This window comes from Cricetulus griseus, chromosome 7, assembly GCF_003668045.3.
Source record: "Cricetulus griseus strain 17A/GY chromosome 7, alternate assembly CriGri-PICRH-1.0, whole genome shotgun sequence".
NCBI lineage: Eukaryota > Metazoa > Chordata > Mammalia > Rodentia > Cricetidae > Cricetulus > Cricetulus griseus.
In genome coordinates, this window is record NC_048600.1 from 100,623,355 (window position 1) to 100,641,741 (window position 18,387).

At 43.1% G+C, this 18,387-nt stretch overlaps 1 non-coding gene and 1 pseudogene across 1 annotated transcript; both read left to right on the plus strand.

The window, feature by feature from the left end:
* The first annotated feature begins 12,620 nt into the window (after positions 1-12,620).
* Positions 12,621-12,784, plus strand: LOC113836845. Its single transcript, XR_003487368.1, has one exon. It is a non-coding gene; the product is annotated as a U1 spliceosomal RNA (small nuclear RNA).
* Positions 12,785-16,020: 3,236 nt separating this feature from the next.
* LOC113832143 lies at positions 16,021-16,184 on the plus strand (annotated as a pseudogene).
* The last annotated feature ends 2,203 nt before the right edge of the window (positions 16,185-18,387 follow it).

Below are 18,387 nucleotides of genomic sequence, written 5' to 3' on the forward strand. Positions count from 1 at the left end.
AGCCATGCCGTGTGACGTCATGCGCACAGCGGAAGGGGCGGGGCTCACGCGGTCTAGCCTCACCGGGTGACGCAGAGCGAGAGGCGCGAAAGCCTTAGCGGCCCAAACCCCGCCCGCCCGGAGCCATGCCGTGTGACGTCATGCGCGCAGAGGAAGGGGGTGGGGCTCGCGCGGCCTAGTCTCCTCACGAGGCCTTGCTGCTGAGGAAATCCCACAGGTGTTCACGTGTAGCGTTGTTTTCCAATGTGACTCACCCGAAGCACTTTTTGGGGGGAGGGGGAGAGGTTCCCTTACCAAGAGTTTTAGCTTGACAGTAAAAAAGCAGCGAGGAGGAGGCTGGAGCAGTGAGGACGGGGATGAGGCCCAGTAGGCCCTACGGGCCTCACTGCCTCCTTGCTCCGGCCTGTTCATGGGTTCCTCGAGTCTTTAATGGAAATCATCTCCCTAGGTGGGAGTAGCAGGGGCAGCAGCAGCAACTGAGTACCGCTCAGTGGCCAGTTCTCGCTGTGAAAGATTCAGGAAGCCGTTGTGGAAGGCTTTCTGTGTGTCCGGACCACAGGAATGGAGTCCATGGGCTCTTCTTCCTAGCGGGGAGGCCTCCTCACTTGCCTCCCCGTCACTTCTCCCGCTCTCGCAAGGGATTGTGGGCCGGCCCCCCCATCTCGAGGGGGGAGCCGTTAGCGTGGAGCCGTTGGCGCTCAAGCGTGGCAGCGCCCACGCACCCACGCACGCACGCACGCCCGTCCACGCACACCTTCCGGTGCGTGGTGCCTGAGGAGCGGGGAGTTCGCTCGGGAGCGTGGCGGTTTCTGAGAGCGTTCATGTCCGCCGGCCTGCCTAGCGTATGAAATAGCTGGAAAAGTAAGAAATCATGTCCCTGTTGTCTCGTCGTCGTCGTCTAGCCTGGGCCTCTGGTGTCCTAAACGGGAGGGACTGGACTCCTTTAGTAGCAACGGAAGTAACCGCTTCCGAAACAACTTTTGTGGAGATTGGCAGTTTGGAGGTTTTCTGATTTTTGCCTAAAAAGTATGGAGGGCGATGTGATGAAGTGCCTCGTACCCCTATATGAAAATAAACCTCCTACGCAGGGCTGTGGTGGCGCACATCTTTAATCCCATCACTCGGAAGGCAGAGGCAGGTGGCTCTCTTGAGTTCCAGGCCAGCCTGGTCTACAGAGTTCCAGGACAGCCAGGGCTACACAGAGAAGTCCTGCCTCGAAATAATAAAATAAATAAAATTAGCCTGGCATTGGTGGTGCACGTCTTTAATCCCAGAACTCGGCAGGTGGATCTCTGTGAGTTTGAGACCAGCCTGGTCTACAGAGTGAGTGCCAGGACAGCCTTCAAAGCTACAGAGAAACCTTGTCTCGAAAAATAAAATAAAATAAACCTCCTAAATTGGGGGATACGGGTGTAATCAGCCCTCTCCGTTAGTACCCTATTGGCAGCAACTCTTTATTATTACATTTCTTTTGTGTGTATGTGTAGGCACATATGCCATGGTGCTAGTGTGAAGATCAGAGGAGTTGGTTCTTGGCTTCCAGCGTGTGCCAAGATGTGTTTCAGGTTGTCAGTCTTGGCAAAAAGGCCTTTTACCTGCTGTACTATCGCACCTCTCCCTTGGCAATGATTCTTAGCCTGGAGTAAGCTTTAATTCAGACCTTTAAGGGAGGAAGCAACATGTTGAGCAGTATAGTGAATCTCACACATTTTAAATATGCACAGACAGGGCTGGAGAGATGGCTCAGGGGTTAAGAGCACTGACTGTTCTTCCAGAGGTCCTGAGTTCAATTCCCAGCCATAGTGACTCACAGCCATCCATAAAGAGATCTGGTGCCCTCTTCTGGCCTGCAGGCATACATGCTGGCAGGACACTGTATACTTAATAAATTTAAAAAAAAAAAAAAAAAAAAAACATAGGATGTTTAAAACTCAACATAGTTTTCTTGAAACTAAAATTTAAACCTAGAACCTACTTTATTATCCTGAGCAACTCCCAAATCTCCAAATAAATACAAATGTTTGTATTTCTCCTATTTGGTAAGACTGAACAAAATATGGTTTATGTAAGAATATTGCTTAACTTATATAGGATCTATATTTGAGCATTCAATAATTATTAGATGTTATCCCAGGGAGATTTCGTGTTTAGTGTTTATAAAGTAGTTGAGTTCTTGGGTTCTTGGGTTAAAAGATAATGAATTTAAAAGGACGGGAATGGACTTAAAAGTAGCAGTACTTCAGTTTGGTCAAATGCAGTGGATTTGCTTTTTAAATTTTTATTTCATCACCTTGGGGAGTTAAGAAACTACTTGTCTGTGTACTTGGACAATTATCGTGTGCTGTTACCATCTACCATCTAATTTTCCTTAGAGTGGCACAGACCTGTAGTCCCAGCTACTCAAGGGGTTGAGACAGGATAATAAAAGTTCAAGGCTCACGTTGGCATACAGAGTGAGCACAAGTCCAGTGTGGGCAGCTGAAACCTAATGAGAAAAAGAAAGAGCTGGCGATATGTCTCAGTACTGCCTGTAAGAATAAATCCAAACCCCAGTACTAAAAACCAAACACACACACATACCCAAAAAAACAAGCAAACAAAACAAAAACCACATGCTATCGTGTGTGTGTGTGTGTGTGTGTGTGTGTGTGTGTGTGTGTGTGTGTGTTTCATCATTCTTTCCTGAAATTTTCAATCTAGCACCTCTCTGTTGCTGTCAATCACTTTCAGTTTTGAGTCTGTTTTGGGTTTTTTGTTTGTTTGTTTTTTGGTTTTTTCTGTTTTTTGTTTTTTGTTTTTTGTTTTTGTTTTTTGGTTTTTTTTTCCGAGACAGGGTTTCTCTGTGTAGCTTTGGAGCCTATCTTGGCACCTACTCTGGAGACCAGGCTGGCCTTGAACTCACAGAGATCCACCTGCGTCTGCCTCCTGAGTGCAGGGATTAAAGGCAAGCACCACCAACGCCCAGCTCAGAATTTCCTTTTTTTATTACACTTATTTGTGTGTATTTGCATGCACTCAGAGTGGGCAGGGCAAGTGATCATGTGTTCTGGAGAAACAATTTGCAGTAGTCTGTCTTTGCAATAGTCTGTCCTTCTACCATGTAGGTTGCAGAAACCCAACTCATGTCTTCAGGTTTTACTGCAAACACTTTTATCCGCTAAACCATCTCTGCAGCCATTTGTGTTTGTCTTTTTTTTTTTTTTTTTAAGAGCTTCGGGAATAGTTCAGTGGGTAAAGTGTGTGCCATGTAAGCATGAAGACTTAAGTTCAAATCTCCAGCATGCTTGTAAAGTTGAGCATAGTAGCACTGCTATAATCCTAGAGCTCTTACATCAAGATATGAGACAGAGATAGGAAACTCCTGGAAGTTTTTGGGCCAACTAGCCTAGCATATGCAGTGGTGTCTTAGTTAGGGTTACTATTGCTGTGATGAAACACCATTACCAAAAACAAGTTGAGCCAGGCAGTGGTGGTGCAAGCCTTTGATCCCAGCACTTGAGAGGCAGAGGCAAACCTACTCTACAGAGAGAGTGCCAGGATAGGCTCCAAAGCTATACAGAGAAACTCTGTCTCGAAAAAAACAAACAAAAAACCTAGTTGAGGAGGAAAGGGTTTATATGGCTTACACTTCTACTCACAGTTCATCATCAAAGGAAGTCAGGAATTCAAGCAGGGCAGGAGCCTAGAGGCAGGAACTGATACAGAAGCCATAGTGAAGTGCTGCTTGCTGGCTTACTCTTCATGAGTTGCTACTTTCTTATAGAACCCAGGACCACCAGCCCAAGGATAGCCCCACCCACAATGTGCTGGCCCCTCCCCCAACAATCACTAATTAAAATGCTCTACAGGCTTGCCTACAGCTCAGTCTTGTGGAGGCATTTTCTTTGTTGAGGTTTTCTTCTCTCAGATGACTGTAGCTTGTGTGTCAACTTGGCATAAAATTAGCCAGCACAATTGGCTAACAACAAAGAAACCCAATTTCAAGGTGGAACGTGAAGACCAATAAAGTTGTTCACTGGCCTCCACAAGCATTCCTTGGCACTAATGCACCCAAACTCCTTCACACAAATGCATGCCCACACACAAATTATTATAAGAAAAAAAATGTTATCAAAAGCGGGTATGGCTAGACAGTGGTGGCTCATGCCTTTAAATCCCAGCACTTGGGAGGCAGAGGCAGGTGGATCTCTGTGAGTTTGAGATCAGCCTGGTCTACAAGAGCTAGTTCCAGGACAGCCTCCAAAGCCACAAAGAAACCCTGTTTCAAAAACAAAAACAAAACAAAAAGGCGGGGTATGATGTTTCATATCTTTAATTCCAGCATTCAGAGGCTTAGGCAGGAAGACTGTCTCTAATGTAAGGACAGCCTGGTGTAGTGAGTAACAGGCTAGCCAAGGTTACATAACACTGGTCTAAAAAAAAAAAACTGAAAAGAGTCTGATATGGTGTTTTACACCTTTTTTTATTTGAGGTGGGGGGACTTCGAGACAGGGTTTCTCTGTGGCTTTGGAGACTGTCCTGGAACTAGCTCTTGTAGACCAGGCTGGTCTGGAACTCACAGAGATCTGCCTGCCTCTGCCTCCCAAGTGCTGGTATTTAAAGGTGTGCACTGCTGCCATCGCCACCACCACCACTGGCCATGGTGTTTTACACCTTTAATCTAAGCACTAGGGAGGCGGCAATAGCCCTATGAGCTCAATATAGCAAGTTCCGGGGTAGCCAGGACTATGTAGTGAGGTCATGTCTCAAAAACTAAACAAAACTCCAGAAAAAAGGCTGAGAGATGCTCCACTGGGTAACAGTAACCTGTTTCCAAACCTGGTGACCCTTGATTGATCCCTCAGGCTCCCATGGTAAAAGGAGAGGAGTGACTCCTGAAAGTTGTCCTCTGACTTCCATACATGCCTCCCTTTTCAGAAAATAATATATAAAATGTAATTGCAAAATAAATCTTTGTAGTGCTGGTATCCAGAGCCTCACAAATGCTAGACCGGTAGTTTACCACTGAGCTACAATCTGTAATCCATTTATTCAAATTTGAGGCATAGTCTGTGTTTCCAAAGCTGGCCTCACATTTTTAATCTCTTGCCTCCCCTCTGGAGTAGTGGCATTACAGTTATGCTTCACCGTGCCTGACTCCTCCCAAGTGTTGGAATTACAGGTGTCAGCCACCATGCCTAGCTTAGTATGTAAGACCCCCGGAAAGCTCAGGCCTCCAGGATCTCAGCCCAGGAAAGCTTGATGCAAACAGCATGAGGCTTTATTGTTGTTTAATGAGCTAACCCCATGTTAGCTCGGGTCTTTCATCCACCCGCTGAGGCAGATGGCTAGGAAAGACAGCTCGAAGGGGCTGCATAGAGATCTTATAGGGCAGTGTAAGGGGAGTGTCTAGGGGTGCACACAGGCTCAGGATTGGTGTGCCTCCAGGCTTGGAGGGCTTGCCCTGTGTTGATTTGGCCAACTGGTTGTTATGGCCCATAGGCCCTCCCAGGGTGGTTGCTATGTTCTGCGTGTCATTGCTGTGGGCTTGTCCGTAAAGCACACCCAGAGCCATAAAGCATACCACCACTAGCTAACTTCTTTGCCACGAGGCAAGGCAGGCATCTGACATCTTAGTGACCAAGGCAAGGTCATGGCAAGCATGTGTTACTGTCATGGCTGCCGAAATGGGGAGCTGGTCCCTTTAAGTAGTGTCATTTTTTTTCTTTTTTTTGGTTTTTCGAGACAGGGTCTCTCTGTGTAGCTTTGGAGCCTATCCTGGCACTTGCTCTGGAGACCAGGCTGGCCTCGAACTCACAAAGATCCGCCTGCCTCTGCCTCCCGAGTGCTGGGATTAAAGGCATGTGCCACCAACACCCGACGTAGTAGTGTCACCTCTTTATCCTAAGGCAGATTGTATACATAAGTAGGCCAATAATGATGAAAATCTTGTGGAATATTGTAATTGGGCCTTGTGAAGGCTATGGACTTGTTTTTTTGTTGTTGTTGTTGTTTTTAAAGATTTTATTTATTATGTATACAATGTTCTGCCTGCATGTATGCCAGCAGGCCGGAAGAGGGCACCAGATCTCATTATAGATGGTTGTGAAACACCATGTGGTTGCTGGGAATTGAACTCAGGATCTCTGGAAGAGCAGTCAGTGCTTTTAACCTCTGAGCCATCTCTCCAGCCCCCGGCTATGGACTTGTTAAGGACTCCATGTTCCCAGTACTTAGGAGGCAGAGGTAGGCAGATCTCTGAGTTCAAGGCCAGCCTGGTTTACAGAGTCAGTTCTAGGACTACCCAGAAAAACCCTATCTCAAAAAACCAAAAATACAAAAGGGGGAAAAAAAGATACTAATAGGGAACCGTTGTGGTAGTTCAGCGGGTAAAGGCATTTGCTGCCAAACTCTGAGCACCTGAGTTCTATCCCCCGGACGTATATATATGGTAGGAGAGAACTGATTCCCTATGATCTACACATGAATTGTGGCACTTGCATGCAAGTTCATAAACATAGACATAGACACTGACATTAAATAAATGTAAAAAACTAAAAAGTATAGATAGAGCCAGGAAGATAGTTTGTTGGGGAAGGAACCTTTCTGCCAAACCTGATAACCTGAGTTTGATTTTCAGGACCCATCTGATTGAAATAGAGAACAGACTTCTACAAGTTGTCTTCTCATTGCCAAATATGGATCATAGCACCTTCATACCCAATAATTAATAAATAAATAAAGCTAGGCTTCATACCTATAATAAATAAATAAATAAGGTAATGCTAGGGCTAATAAGATGGGTCATTGGGTAGCAAGCTTGCTTCCAAGCCTGAATACTAGAATTCAATCCTGAGGTAACACATGGTGGGAGGAAAGAACTGACTCCTACAGGTTTTCCTCTAACTACACACTTTTCCTTGGCACATACATGCCCACACACATACAAGGTGAGGGAAACCTTTGCCCTCTCACAGTGTAAGACCCCGGGAAGCTCAGGCCTCCAGGATCCTTTCCCAGGACCAAAGCCACCCCAATCACCACGCGGAGGTGGAAACTTGATGCAAACTGCAAGAGGCTTTAATGAAAGGTGGACGTTTGTACAAACAGGCTCTCTCAGCATGCAGGCTAGAGAGCAGCCCCGTTCCCCCAGGCACAGGCATTTTTAAAGGCAAAAACAGGCTTAGGGAAGTGCCTCGACTCTCTGTCCGTTGAGTACGTGACCAGAGTCATGGGTTCCTAGGAGGCCCTTTGTCTTGAGGAGAGGACTGGGAATCAGATGGCCTCCTGACCCACCAGTTGTAAAACCTGCATACCTCAGGATGTGCTAACTAATCTTGCCTGAGCAAATGGTAGCTATCTCTTTGTTTCATAGGGACCCTTAATTGTTAATTATTGACACATTGGCCGGTGGGGCAATCTGTTTCCTTCATGAGCCCTGCGGGGAGGGTGGCCATCTGGGAATTCTTGGTGCCCAGTTTTCTTATGGCCTTGTAAGGGAGTAATTGCTGGCGGCTGGTAAATTCTAGGCACTAAGTCATAGTAGTGGCCTTAGTCAGTTTCTGGGTTAGGCCGCCCTACATTCCTTTTGGAGACTTTCCTTATCTGGGCTATATTTCTTTGCTAATTTTTAAGTCTTTCAACAGCTTGGTAGCAAGTAAGTGCCTTTACTCACTGACCCATTTCACTGACTCTGTTTCTCTCTTTGTATTTTTTTTAAAGATTTGTTTTTAACTTATTTTTTTTTTTTTGAAACTGGGTTTGTCTCTATAGCCCTGATTGTCCTGGAATGCACTATATATAGACCAGACTGATTCAGATCTTCCTACCTCTGCCTCCCAAGTGCTGGGATTAAAAAGGTAAAGGCATGCCTTACCAAGCCTGGCATATCTCTCTCTCTCTCTCTCTCTCTCTCTCTCTCTCTCTCTCTCTCTCTCTCTCTCTCTCTCTCTCTCTCTCTCTCTCTCTCCCTCTCTCCTCTCCTCCTCTCTCCCTCTCTCTCTCTCCCTCTCCCTCCTCTCTCCTCTCCCTCCCTCTCTCCTCTCTCTCCTCTCCCTCTCCCCTCTCCTCTCTCCTCTCCCTCTCTCTCTCTCTCTCTCCCTCCCTCCCTCCCTCCTCCCTCCTCCTCCTCCCTCCACTCCACCCTCTATCGGTTTGTTTTCTGAGACAGGGTTTCTCTATGTGTAGCCCTAGCTTTCCTGGAACTCACTCTGTATATCAGGCTGGCCTAAAACTCACAGAGATTCACCTGCCTCTGCTTCCTGAGTGATGGGATTGCAGGCATGTGCCATTATACTCCATGCTGAGAGTCAGACCCACAGCTCTATGGGTACTAGGCAAGCATTCTACCACTTGAGCTACAACCCCAGCTATATGGGCCTATAGTTCTTAAATTTTGTAGAAATAATTTATTGCTGCTTAGGTATTAAAATTAGGAAATTCTTTGCCCTGGGATTGTAGGAGTTTGTCCTAATTTGATTTTTTTGTTGTGATAAGTACCATGACCAAGAACAACATGGTAAGGAAAGGGCTTATTTCATCTTAGAAGTTACAGTTCATCATGGAGGAAAATCAGAGCAGGAACTTAAAGCAGAAACTATGGAGGAACACTGTTTGATGCCTTGCTCCCAGACTCATGGCCCTTTCTATATAGTCCATACCTACTTACCCATGGTACAGCCCACAGGGTCCTGGTCCTTCCCACATTAGTTAGCAATCAAGAAAATGCTATACTGATGTGCTTCCAGGCCAGAGTCAGAGGGTTTTTTTTTTTTTTTTTTTTTGGTTTAGTTAGGGTATTTTTAATTTCTTTATTACACGGTCTCACATAGCCTAAACTGACCTCGAACTTGCTTTGTAGTAGAGAATGACCCTGACATCTTGTTCTCTTGCCTCAGTCATTCAAGTGCTGGGATTACAGGTGTGTATTTGTGTATAGTGATGCTATGTGTGTTTTTTAATTTTCGATTTTTGCAGTGTTGGTAATCAAACTCAGGGCTTTATGAATGTTAAGCAGTTGCTCCATAGCCAGGCAGTAGTGGCTCATGCCTTTAATCCCAGCACTCAGAAGGCAGAGGCAAATGGATCTCTGTGAGTTTGAGGCCAGCCTGGTCTACTGAGCAAATTCCAGGACAGCCAAAGCTACACAGAGAAGCTCTGTTTTGAAGAAAAAATTGCTTTGAAAACATGAGCAATTGCTCTGCCACAGAACTATGTGCATCCTCTGCCTACTGTATGGTTTGGGTTTGGTGACTCTTGATGTTATATAGTTGCTTAGTCATCCAGAACAATTCAGTTTTATATTACATGTGGTTGGTTTGAGGGCTTGGCTTCAATTCACACTGTAACCCAGGCAGGTTTTGAATTTAGAATTCTCCTGCCTCAGCTTCCTGAGTAGCTAAGATTATAAGCTTAAGAACCATCATATTTGGTAATTGTTAGAATATTCTCATGACCATCCAAGAATTCCCCCATGAGCATTTGCACACTAGTTTTCATGTCCCAAACCCAACTACAGAAAACAGTTGATTACCACTCCATGGGTATATCTGCCTTTCCTAATGTTTTGTTTAAAACACAATCATCAGCCGGGCGTTGGTGGTGCACGCCTTTGATCCCAGCACTCGGGAGGTAGAGGCAGGTGGATCTCTGAGAGTTTGAGACCAGCCTGGTCTACAAGAGCTAGTTCTAGGACAGCCTCCAAAGCCACAGAGAAACCTTGTCTCGAAAAAACAAAAAACAAAACAAAAAAACACAATCATCATGTAGTTTGTAATCTATACAGATCTTTTCACTTCGTATAATTTGAGTTTCATGCATGATATCACCTTTGTTGCTAGTTCCTTTTTTTTTATACAAGAGTTTTACTATGTAGGCCTGGCTGACTAGGAACTCATGTAGACCAGGCTGGCCTTGGTCTCAGAGGGATTCTCCTGCCTTTCTGCCTCCTGAATGCAGGGATTAAAGGAGTGTGTCACCCTACCCTACAGATAGTTTCTTTCTGTTACTGAATATTACATACTGTATGAACATAGAGCTTCCTTTAAATGCCTAGCCTGTTTGGGCTATAATTATAGTCATAAAAATAAAATTAAAATAATTTAATTTGCATACATGTCATTCTGTAAACATATGTTCCCTATTTCTCTTGAGAAAATATGTAGAAATGGAATGACTACATCATTTGTAAGTACATAACTTTTTCAGAAACTTGAACTATTTATCCAAAATGACTACTGTTTTACATTCTCACCAGCAAAACACAAGGTTCTGTTTTTCTACATACTTGCCAGCATTTATCTGTTTTGAGACAGGTTTCATTAGCCATGGCTAGCCTGGAACTTGATTTATAGGCCAGTCTGGTCTTGGCTCTGCCTCCTAAGTACTGGGATTAAAGCAGCAGGCCACATATCTGGCCTACCAGCATTTGATATTTCCAGATGCTTTTACATGTGTAGTATTGAGGAACTAATCCATGACCCTGTGAGTACTAGATAAGCATTATACCACTGATTTAAATTCTAAACTCCACTTTTATGGCTTGTAATCATTCTAGTTGGTGTATAATAATACATGATTGGTTTGGATTTTTAACTATGTGTACATGTAAGACTCTGTATGTGAAAATGTGCACATGTGAGTACAGGTGCCCACAGAAGCCACAGATCCCCTGGATCTGGAGTTCCATGTGGTTGTGAGTATCCTGACATGGTACTAGAAACCGTTCCTCATTCAAGCTTTTAAAAGAAAATAGCCATGTATTGTGATGGCTAATATTAGACTTAGACTTACTATGCTTGACAGACCAAAAAGCAAAAATTGCCTGTCTGGTGTCACACCCATAATCCTGTAATCTCAGGATTTGGGAAGCTGAGGATCTCCAACTTAAAACAGAGCCTGAGCTACATAATGAGAAGAGAAAAGGATTAATAGCAGAATATTAAATCAACTATTTGTGGAATGCTTCTAAATCCTGGAGCCTGTGCTATAGGTCCCCCATTTTCTCTGGATAATGTCTGATAGGTTTTTATTTCACTTCTATGTCTAAACTGTTATATTCAGAACTATAAACAGAGTCCTTTCATTCTCCTTAGGGAAACCTTTGCAGCCAGTTTAAGCTGTAGACTGGCATCCAGTCTACAGTCTTTTCTGAACCAGTAGCCTGTAAATATACCCCTCCTTAGCTTTAAGACCAATGTAGGTAAGACATATTTTTTTTAAGATTTTATTTATTATGTTCTACCTTCATGTAGGCCTGCAGGCCAGAAGTGGGCACCAGATCTCAATATAGATGATTGTGAGCCACCATGTGGTTGCTGGGAATTGAACTCAGGACCTCTGGAAGAACAGTCAGTGCTCTTAACCTCTGAACCATCTCTCCAGCCCTGACATATTTCTCTTTACCTACAGTGAGCATATTTCCACTTTTTCTTTTTACTTTACCATTTATTTTAATTGTATAATAGATTAATTAGTGAATAAACACTACTTAAAAGCACTTTCTAAAGCCGGGTGTTGGTGCCTCGTGCCTTTAATCCCAGCACTCGGAAGGCAGAGGGAGGTGGATCTCTGTGAGGCCAGCCTGTTTTACCGATCGAGTTCCAGGACAGGCTCCAAAACATTACAGAGAAACCCTGTCTCAAAAAATAAAGCACTTTCTACTTACACCCAAATCTTAGTTATCCTTTAATTCTTCCCAGAATTTTTGTTCTTTTGGAAATAATATACCGTGTCTTAATCTTTAAGGTGTGCTTCAAACTGGTGCATGCTTTATAATCCCATCACTCGGGTGCTGAGGCAGCTGGTTTGTCATAAGTTTGAGGCCATCCTACGACTACAGAGCAAGTCTTTCAAACAAACAAATCAAACTTTTGAAAGTCTGTTCTGTCCTTCAAACATATACGTCCCTGCAATCAAACACCATTTGTCAGGCTTGGAGGCAAGTATCCTTACTGCTCGTGATTTATCAGGCAGCATAAAACTGTCCACAAATAATATGAATTGAAAGTTAACTGTTCGGTACCGTTTCCACATCTGTAAAGATGGGGATGATGGAAAAAATAAATAAAAGAAAAAAAGAAGAAGAAAAAGAAAAAAAAGATGGGGATGATGGCAGTAACTGCCTCATAACTTGCAAAGATTAAATTTATTGTAATATGTAAAAGAACAAATGGTCCCTGCCTGTTACTATCATTGCAGCTGTTTTTTTTTCTTACTTTTTTTTTTCTTACTCTGAATCTTTGTTCACACCAAAAACTATGCATTCGATTCCTGTGTTCAAGAAAGAAAATTCTTACAGTGTTCCAGGAGGCCGCAAAACAAAAGACACAGCAAACTACCACCTAATTGGCTCATTGGTATTCCTGCGCTGACAGGAAGGCGGGTTTCTTTCCGGAAGTGAGTCCCTGTGGAGGCGGTGCTATGTAGATAGAGAATTCAGGTGCTTACTGGGAAAACCTGCTGCTTCCACATTTGTGATTTTTGGAGTATATAATCACAAGACTGCCAATCATCTTAAGGGTTTTGAATGTTGGAAACCACTATTCATAACTATATAGAATTTTTAGTGAGGGCTTAATTTTACACCCTATCTTTGAAATGCAACGCACACCAGGCCGTTCAGGCTACGTGCACTGCAACTCATACTTACCTGGCAGGGGAGATACCATGATCATGAAGGTGGTTTTCCCAGGGCGAGGCTTATCCATTGCACTCCGGATGTGCTGACCCCTGCGATTTCCCCAAATGCGGGAAACTCGACTGCATAATTTGTGGTAGTGGGGGACTGCGTTCGCGCTCTCCCCTGATCATTTTGTTCAAAAAGAATTGTCATACAACGATTTGATGCTTTTATTGTCTGTGTTCATCTGCTGGGAGTTTTTCATGTGTTTACAGCAGTTACAGTCGACCTCCGCACACTTGATTCCTACTTTTGATGTGCTAAAGATGTTTATTTTTTGTGTATCTACAGTTACTTATTTCTTGAACTATCCCACACACACCTCACCCTATTACACTAGTGTTTCTGTAACTTCCTGTAGTAATGTAGACATTGAACAGGAATTTTGAGTCAGTTGATTTGAATGTTACACACCCAAATTGAATCTGGGAATTGCCCAAGGCTTTTTCTCTGTTTTTGAATTTCCTATGACAATTTTACTGATTTTTCCAAAATAAATGATCTCTGGTTTGTAAATATTTGGAAGGCAGAGATGGGGACAATTGCCTCAAGTTTGAGGCCAACATGGTCTACATACAGAGTACTTGATTAAGACTATGTAATTTGTTTTTTTGTAAGCCATAAACAAAATTGAAAGGGGGATGGAGTGATTAGTAGAACATTAGCCTAACATGTTCAAGTTACCGGGTTCAAATCAGCACTAAAAAATTAAGTAAAAAGATGAGTTTTAACTGTGTGTGTGTGTGTGTGTGTGTTTGTATTGCTTGCATGTATGTGCACCACATGCACTTAAGAAAGTCAGAAGAGGGCATCAGATAGCCTGGAACTATAGTTAAGGATATACGTATGTGAGCCACCACATGTGGGTTCTGGGAATTGAACCCTGGTCCTCTACAAGTGCAACAAGTGCTGTTAACCACTTGTTAAATCCCTCCAACCTGAGCTCTAACTCGTAAGTTATAGTGAAGCTGGGTGCAAGGAGTACACAGCTATAGTTCAAACACTAGGGAGGTAGAAGTAAAAGTCTCCTGCATTCATAGTCATGTCTTCTACAAGTTGGAGACCCGCCTAGCTAGATAGGGGCCTATCTCAGCATCAGTGTGTATAATATACAGTGATATTTCAACAAATTTAGGATTCAGTGGATGACCCTGATGCACCCATCTTCATTACAATGGTGGATGTTCTTTCTAATTTAGACCAGTTATCTCTCATCTTACCTACATCTACTTTCTTTCCCTTTTGTAGATCTTCGGATAGCACAGTAATTTCTTTTTTGATTGTTTTGAGACAGGGTTTCTCTGTATTGCTTTGGAGGTTGTCCTGGAACTCGCACTGTAGACCAGGCTGGTCTGGAATTCACAGAGACCTGCCTGCCTCTGCCTCCCGAGTGCTGGGATTTAAAGGTGTGTACCACCAACACCCAGCTTGTTTGTTTTCTTTTTGTTTTAGTTTTGTTTTTTGAGACAGGTTTCTCTGTGCAAAGACCCTAGCTGTCCTGGAAGTCACTTTGTAAACCAGGCTGGCCTTGAACCTACAGGGATCCAGCTCCCTTTGCCTCTCAAGTGCTGGGATTAAAGGCTCGAACCACTACCACCTGACTTTAGTCCTTTTTTATTAATGGTAAGAGCAGACTCCTGCCTCTCCAGAGTCTCTTGGATTCCAAGCACAGAGGTACAAATTTTAAGAATTTATTTATTGTGTATACAACATTCAGCTTGCATATATATCTGCACACCAGAAGAGGGCACCAGATCTCATTGTAGATGGTTGTGAGCCACCATGTGGTCACTGGGAATTGAACTCAGGACCTTTGGAAGAGCAGCCAGTGCTCTTAACCTCTGAGCCATCTCTCCAGCCCTGAGGTACAGCACTTTTAAGGACAAAACCTTAATTACATCAATGCTCAGAGGAAGTGGGTTACATTAGTAAGGGATTTAGAATGGCCTAGGAACATCTGCTTTCTTTGCAAGGTTCAGATGTATCTTCCAGACACTAGGTAATACATTTGGACCATGGCCAAAGTCATGGACAGTCCTGAAGTGTTGCCAGGGTGGAGGTGGCTGTTGGAGATGGAAGGCTGAGAAGTGACCAAGTAGACAAAACCTAAAGTAGGGAAGGATAGCATTACCTTAGTCATTTCATCATGCTTTCTTTTTCTTTCTTCCTCCCCCCCCCCCCATGAAGAAAGGACAATTCTAGTTCTTACTTGAAAGTTGTGAAGATTAAACTTGTGGTAGTGATTGGGAAAGCTGTGTGTTCATGTTTTTCCCCTGATATTTTTAATGTTAAAAAACAGGTTACCACTGACAAGGCTTTCTGAAGCTTGGGAATGTTGTTTGTTCTTTTTTTCTTAAATAATTTTTAAAATATTTATTTTATACATCTACACATAGAGCCTACATGCCAGAAGTGGAGAGCATCAGATTTCTTTATAGATGGTTGTGAGCCACCATGTGGTTGCTGGGAATTGTACTCAGGACCTCTGGAAGGGTAGCCAGTGTTCTAAACCAATGAGCCATCTCTCCAGCCCATTTCCTATTTGTTCCTTTTAAGTTTCAATAAAAGCATTTAATTGGCTAGGTTTATTTATGTATTTGTTTTTAGTTCTGGTTACAATGGGAAGAAGTATTCTTTTGGTCTCTGAAGGCACTGCAGACTCACAAGCCGTCACATAAACTTCTATCAGCAGTCGGACATGGGTGCTGGGAACCAAACTTAGACTTCTGCCAAGAACAGCAAAAGCATGTCTCCAGCCCCACATTAGTTAGCACACTACTGTAAGGCTGCATACTTTATGAGAACAAGAGTCGGTTTAAATCCAGGCAACATTTTACAGGTACTCAGTCCTACGGAAATTTTGTGGTTGACAGAATTCTCTTTGCAATGAGGGGAAATGAAAACACCAAGGATTTGATTGATTCTCCTAAATACAGCAGCTATTCTGACTTAAAACAACTTGTCTTGCTGCCTTCTTGAGAGCAGTCTCCCGAAACGTCATGACAAATCCATACTGAAACTTTGATTAACAGCAAAAGATGCAAGAAAAAATGTAAAATCTCTTTACCGTTGTGATAATAAGAGTGGTTTAAGAGTTAACGCAACCGGAAGAGAAAACCTTGAGAGAGACGTCACTAAAAGGGGCGGGGATATGCAGATAGATAACGCAGGTCTTCATTGTTGTACATTTTTGATGCACGGAAATATTTTCAGCAAGTATTTAAGAGTTTGTGCTCTCATCTGTATCATAAAACAACTGTTTAGTCTCCAGAGAACGACCAAAAGAATTTGTAGCATAATTGACCGTGACTTAATAGTGTGTCGATGATCAGGGTGAGTTAGTACTGAGGGTGCTGCAACTCATACTTACCTGGCAGGGGAGATACCATGATCATGAAGGTGGTTTTCCCAGGGCGAGGCTTATCCATTGCACTCCGGATGTGCTGACCCCTGCGATTTCCCCAAATGCGGGAAACTCGACTGCATAATTTGTGGTAGTGGGCGACTGCGTTCGCGCTCTCCCCTGGTGTTGTGGTTTAACGTCAGACCGTTAGTTGTTGTGTAGTTTCATGTTGCCGGTTTTGATATTCCAAGTTATGGTTTATAGTGTCTTCTGTTACCCTCACTGTTCTCTAATTCGAAGATCCATCTGTATCTGTAGTGTTTGTCTAAACGTGTGAGCCATCACTTCCCATGCTCGTCTTATCCTATACTTCTAAGTCATCCTGTAAAACTCCGTTAGTTAATTCTAGTACTTTTTTATATTAGCTTTGTTTTTGCCTCTCTTCCACTCTTTTTTTGCTTCATCTCTTGAAACACTTTAGTAAGTACTCCAACATCTGAGTATGAGAGGTCAACCTACATTTACCCATTTAAGTCCAACTGAAAATATACCACTAAAAAAAAAAGAAAATGTATGTGGAGTCGGACTCGGGAGGCAGAGGCCGGCGAGTTCCAGGACAGGCTCTAAAACAATGCAGAGAAAACCTGTCTTGAAAAAAAAAAAAAGTATCTGGGCCTGGAGAGAATCTGATACCCTCACACTACTGCATGTAAAAAGTAAAACCTTTAAACTTATTTAACTTTATTTTATGTGCATTGGTGTGAAGGTGTCAGATCTCCTGGAACTGGAATTACAGATGATTGTGAGCTGCCCTGTGTTTGCTGGGAATTGAACCTGGGTCCTCTGGAAGACCAGCCAGTGCACTTAACCTGTGAGCCATCTCTCCATTCCCATAATGCACATAAAATTAATTACAAAAATGTATCTGAAAATATGAGGGAGTGAAGGAGTAACATCTTTCTATAAAAGCATCCACTCATACTTTTGAGCACTATTTTAGGCTACCTCTTTAATAAGGTTGTGACTGGGTTTTTGGTTTGTTTGTTTGTTTGTTTGTTTGTTTGTTTGTTTGAGACAGGATTCCTCTGATTTTTTTTTATTTATTATGTATACAGTCTTCAGCCTGCAGCAGAGGACACCAGATGTCATTCAAGGTGGTTGTGAGCCACTATGTGGTTGCTGGGAATTGAACTCAGGACCTCTGGAAGAACTGTCAGTGCTCTTAACCGATGACCCATGTCTCCAGTCCCTTCTCTGAATTTTTTAAAATCACTTTTCACATTTAGTCAGGGAATAAATTCAGAAAGTGGTACTTCTCAATAATACACAATCCTTGAGCCTCCTGACTAGATTTAAATGATTTTTAAATTTTACTCTGACTTCATTTCATACCCTTAATCCCTCTTTATGTAGTCCATAGTTGTGCCCTTGATGTTTGTGCTTGTTGATTCATGGAGATTTTTGTGCCGACAATGGTGTAATTTTAAGTCTTACACAGTCTGTATCACAGTTAAGACAACAGTAGGTAGGTGACTTGTTTTGTACTGCTTTAACAAAATGGCTGGATAATTTCTAATAAACAGAAATTTCTTTGTGTGTATGGTGATTTAAATTAGAATGGCCTCCATAGGCTCATATGTTTGAATACTTGGTCTCCATTGTTAGAACTATTTGGAAAGGATTAGAAGGTGTGTTCTTTTCTCTTTTTTTCTTTCTTTGTCTTTTCTTTCTTTTTTTTGTTTTTTTGTTTTTTTGTTTTTTGAGACAGGGTTCTCTGTATAGCTTTGGAGCCTATCCTGGCACTAGCTCTGGAGACCAGGTTGGCCTCGAACTCACAGAGATCCACCTGCCTCTGCCTCCTGAGAGCTAGAAGGTATGTGTGTTCTTGTTGGAGGCAGGGGTAGGCATGTGTCTGTTCAGGGCCAGTCTGATCTGCATAGTGAGTTCCAGGACAGCCAGGGCTACATAGTGAGATCCTGCCTACAAACAAACAAAAAAAGTAACTAAGATAGTGTGGTTTGTTTATTCTAGGAATGGTCTCTATAGAAAACAGTAGCCTCAACACCTGGTTGCTCAGCAGAATTACAGCACGAACTGCAACACCCTGTGTTTTTATGGGAAATGGTGACACAAATAGGGTTTCTTATAGTCCAGGGTGGTTATGAGCCTGGTATGTAGCTGATGATCCTCCTGCTTCGAAGCTTGTGAATTTGAGCTCCTGATCCTCCTGCCTTTACCTGCCAAGTGATAGAATACAGGAGTGCACCCCCATGCTCCACTCTCTGTTTTTGAGAAAGGGTCTCCTATAACCCAGGGTCTGGAACTGTATGTGTAGCCCAGACTGGCATCAACATTTGCTGTGATAATCCTTCCTTGACCTCCCATG